Genomic DNA, 5,136 nt, shown 5'->3' with positions numbered 1-5,136 from the left:
TTTCAATACATTTTCAATATTTTTTTTTTCAATTTTCAAATACAGATTTTTGAGTGAATCTTCCTTAAGTTATAAGATATTTGAATTTTAGGTCTTATACAATTATCATTTACATTTATTACATCTAGAGTTTCAATAAATAAAAACTCATTGAAGTTATAATCTGTTTATGTAGAAGCATCGGTATCATCAACACCAACATCCAATGTCTTAATTTGAGTTGGATTATTAGCATTGTAATTATCATTATAATAAGGGCATCCAAAAATACTTCAATCTTTTTCAATTGTGATATTAATGAAGAAATATTTTACTTTCAATAATATTATGAACCTTCAAACCAATAAATTTTCATTATATAAAAAAGTAAATAAAAGATTAGACATGGATACTAAGCATCACAACTTATTTTAATTATATTATAATTTTATTGAAAAAAATGACAAAACTAATAAAATAATTTTCTTAACTAATCAAATTTGAAAAGAGGTTAGAAACATAGAACACTTGTTTTAGATATAATACTCATACAACATATATATGAAAACCATACAACATGTCAACGCCATCTAAATGAAATGTTGCAATTAAATCTAAATAAGCATAGATTAATTATAGTAAGAAAGAAATCATTACAAAAAAAACAAAAGTAGAAGTATCATCAAAGTTTTGTGACTTACTAAAAGTCTACATTAAAGAGAGAATTTCATTTTCAGGTAATGAAAACTCTTTTCTTTTTAGATTTCTATTGGGTCAACAAAAACTTTAAATATTTGATGCTTGACCTCCTTGTCACAATGTGTAAAACCATCTCCAAATATATAAAAGAATTCTACTCCTCTGGTACTATTGATGCATATATTCTCCCAATCCAGTAAAACATTATTTGGTTTGAACAATTCTCTTGTCAATTCCTTCAATAACTTATTCTTGAGTTTGGTGATGTGATTTATTGCCTCTTTTTCTGAACAATTTTGATTATCACCCATATAACAAGAAATAGCTGGGGCGATTTTCCCATGGAGCCTCTCATCCTACATAAACATTAGAAATATGTTAATATTTAATATACACTAAAATTTATATCTATATTTAATGTTAATAAAAAAGGGAAAAAGAATCAAAACCTCAAAATCATGGATATCATCAGTTAACCGCATACACACTCGCATGAGATGATAGAATCTAGAAGTATCAAGGTATATCTTCTCAATATCATCATCACACAAAATGTGAGATGCTAACAAGCAAGTATGTACCAATATTGGTCCAAATGATACACATTTTTCAGCAAACTTTATGTACTCATTATAGGTGGGAAAATATCCATTTGTTTTCCATCGCGCTTCCTCAAAGCAAGCTTCTATATAATCTGCCCACTAAATGACAATACAATATACATGTTAAATCTATTTCAATATTTTTTTCCATGATCTATATAACTAATTCTATTTTTGAATACGATCAAAATGAATTTTTGTAGGGATACAAAGTACATATAATAATATTAAATTTATTGTCTTAATTTCATATAACCTAAGTATAATGTCAAACCTAGAAATAACTAATAATTATTTTTATTGGTAGTAATATATTACTTTTTAGTATAAACCTCAATAATTTTATTTATTTTTGGTGAAATATACAGAACAACATGATAAATATAAGTTGGTGCATTGTTACTTATTTGGGATACTATATGATTAATACATTAGCAAGTCTAAAATAAGAATATAATTTAGTAATTTTATTTTGGTTCTCTATTTAATCATATTAATATTCATCAATCATCGAAATCAAGAATACTGTTAACTTTCTAGGTAAAAAATGTCACATACTCATAACTCAACCCTTAATTTCTTTTTGTTAGTTTCATAAGGTTCCATTTCTATAAGATCTAATTATGTGGAAAATAAATTTAGTTGTGATTTCTAATGGCTCTAAAATTTCACTACTCTAGCATCTAATCTAGTATTTATTTCACTAATCTAGAATCTAATCTAGTATTTATTTCACTAATCTAGAATTTAACCTAGTATTTATTTGATATTTTTTTCTTATATAATGTATGTTGTGTATTAAAAAATAAATTAAAATCTTGGGTCTTGAAGAAGTATACATATTGCTTTTGTAACAAAAGGCATCATGTCACGTCCTTGCTCTTTAGTAGCATCACTTGTTAATTCATGAACTGTTTTGAAAACAAATTCAATGCATGTCTTGAGGTTGTTTGGAATGTCTTTAATAATAGAAATATCCCAACCTTGAGAAATGGCATCTGTAATACATTTGAGTTGCTCAAGTGTTGCATAATCATAAAAAATGTCATCCAAGAGTGTGACAACACATGTGATTTTTGTCATAGCAATTCTACTTCTAGAAAGCTCCAATTTATCTGTTGCAGAAACTGCCCAAAGTAGATATTCCATTGTTCGCTCCCTTGTTGCAACTAGCTTGGAGATGCCAGAATTCTCCCACCAACTACAACACAAATTGAGATTTATAAGAAAATTTTAAAAAATTAAAATAAATTTTAATTCATATAAAATTATAAGATTTATAAACTATTTAAAAATCATTTATATTGAAATGTAAATTATATTTTAAAATTGAAATCATTCATTAGAAATTATAGTGTTATTCATCCTATTCATTCAATTTATTGTTATATATTTATAGAAATAAATATCTTATACAATTATTTAAAACAATCTTATAAATTAAGATATAATGGTATCATTATATTATACACTACAATAGAGAAAAGTTGGATGAATAGTGAACCTCAACACAAACATTATTATATTTCAATCCGTTTAATTCTATTCAATTTGTTTAAAAGATTGAGATATCTTGTGTGCATTATTCAAGTATTAAAGAATGGAGTAATATGTCTTAGAATATTACAAAAAATAAAACACTTCAAGTATCTCTTTGTTACCTTCAGAGTTCTTTCATCTCTAACTTGTACTGAAATTGCAGTATGTTAAAATCCAATTTTGCCAGCTCTAAAATTCTTTTGTCTTTCAATCTAAAGAAAACAATTAAATCTTATAGTTAACAAATATAAGACTTTAAATATCTTAATAAAACAACAATATTTTGATTATACCTTTGCTTGTCTAACTCATATATTTGTATGAAATTTGGTGCCTCCCATCTAATAAAGGTACGAGACCATTCATATATGAGAGCATACTCCACCTATAAAATGAAAATTAAATATTTAAAAAAAAGTTAAAAATCATATATCAATTTGTGCTTTTCTACTATAAATACATTGATCAGTATCTTAAATATGCTAAAATAATTTTAAAAAAAAATCAACTTATTACCTCTTTCAGAAAACTTCTCTTATATGTATCTCCAGAATTTTCTAATAAGTTTTTTAGATATACAGCGCTAAAGGCTTTGGCCTCTTCCATAACAATTTCTCCAGAAAATGCTAAACCGGAAACTCTTAAAAGATTGAGCATACTTCTCATCACATCCTCTTCCTTAATATTATTTTCATCGTTATCATTGTTCCCTCCATAAAATGTGAACTGCCCGTTATTGTCCTTGAAATTCTTCAATGTATCTTCTCATTATACATAAAAACAACTAATTAATCATGTTTCTAAATATGCAAATAAAAGGTATTAATTATATCAATTTTTCACAATCTATATCGATTTTTGTCGCTGTTTCTGAATTCAATTATGTATGTTTTCTTGCATCAACATTTCAGATCACAATCTATATCGATTTTTGTTGCTGTTTTTGAATTCGATAATGCATACTTTCTTGCATCAACATTTCAGATCACACCCTGTGATCCATCATCATGATAATAGAGAGCTCCATTTTCTACATCTTGAGCTCTCTAACATGCTGATGATGAATCACATAATATGCTCTAAAATGTTAATAGAGAAAACACAGAATCAAATTAAAAAATAATAACAAGAATGAAAAAATAAAATATATCATAAAGAGATTGAAAAGCATCTCGACTATTATTTGGGTACCTGCAGAGACATCATAACGATGTAGTCGAAGAAGTCTGAGTCCTAAAGCTGTGGCATTCAGATTCGGTCTACAACTTTCACATCCCAATCCTATCCCCACACTTCCATCCCAAGCTCTGCCCCACAAATTAACTCTCCTGGTTAATCTTTCCAAGCTTGCATAATCCATTGCAAATGAAAAATAGCAATAGTTCTGTCTATATATATGTATATAACAAATTACAATCTATATATTGACATTTTACAAACTGGTAAACGTAATCAAGAACTTCTTTTATCTCAGCCTGAAAATATCGATCTATTCCGAGGCATTGCAATGCATCAATCATCTCAAGCCGCTCGATCAGATCGCAATCTCCAGTTTGCATTTGTTTTAAGAACATTTTCACTTCTTTCACCAGTGTTTCCACACGTTCGCGGTATTCAGATCCCTGAAAAATGCAAATCAGCAAAGAAGAAAAATTCCAGAAGATTATAGAAAGAAACAGAAATAGTTATTTACCGCGTTTGATGTTTCGATAGATTGCACAAAATCATCATCCCAATGATTGAGAGCATTAGATGGTATGGAAGAAACAGAAGAAATGTGGTCTCCCTTCAAATTAGACATCGCAGAAGCACTCGAAAATGGTTTAACTTCAAACTAAACAGATATTAGAAAAGTTTAATGCTTGTGCTCAACTTTACACGTACATTGCTATTTATAGTGCTTTTTAGTGTAAATTCAGGGTACGTGCAATCTGCTGCTGTTTTTGACCGCTTACGTCGCTGGTGTGGCAGTTGATGTTTTTCCTTTGATCAACGGATGACATGGAAACACTATTTTTGTCTTATGTAAATGTAAAGAGTTTGATTTTTTTTAGCTTTCTTCTTTATTGATTGAGTATTTGTGATTAGGTAGCAAAATTTGTATTTTGATGAGAAAAATGATCAGAGACATCATCAGCTCAGGGGGAGCACACATTTTGTTAACATGGATTTGACAAGTTTTGGTAGATTCTTTTTTTGGACACTTTTTGGATTTTTCTCATGAGTGTTGCCATCAATGCCAAAGGGGGAGATTGTTGGAAAATGCACACTCCAATGAGAAATTGTAGGTGATTGAAGGTTTTTTTATTGATGGCAA

At 28.2% G+C, this 5,136-nt stretch overlaps 1 pseudogene; it reads right to left on the bottom strand.

Moving 5' to 3' along the window:
• Positions 1-644: 644 nt before the first annotated feature.
• LOC131068930 (alpha-humulene synthase-like) lies at positions 645-4,679 on the bottom strand (annotated as a pseudogene).
• Between the last annotated feature and the right edge of the window lie 457 nt (positions 4,680-5,136).

This window comes from Cryptomeria japonica, chromosome 7 (assembly GCF_030272615.1).
Source record: "Cryptomeria japonica chromosome 7, Sugi_1.0, whole genome shotgun sequence".
Taxonomy (NCBI): domain Eukaryota; kingdom Viridiplantae; phylum Streptophyta; class Pinopsida; order Cupressales; family Cupressaceae; genus Cryptomeria; species Cryptomeria japonica.
This window is presented reverse-complemented; position numbering and strand designations above follow the sequence as displayed.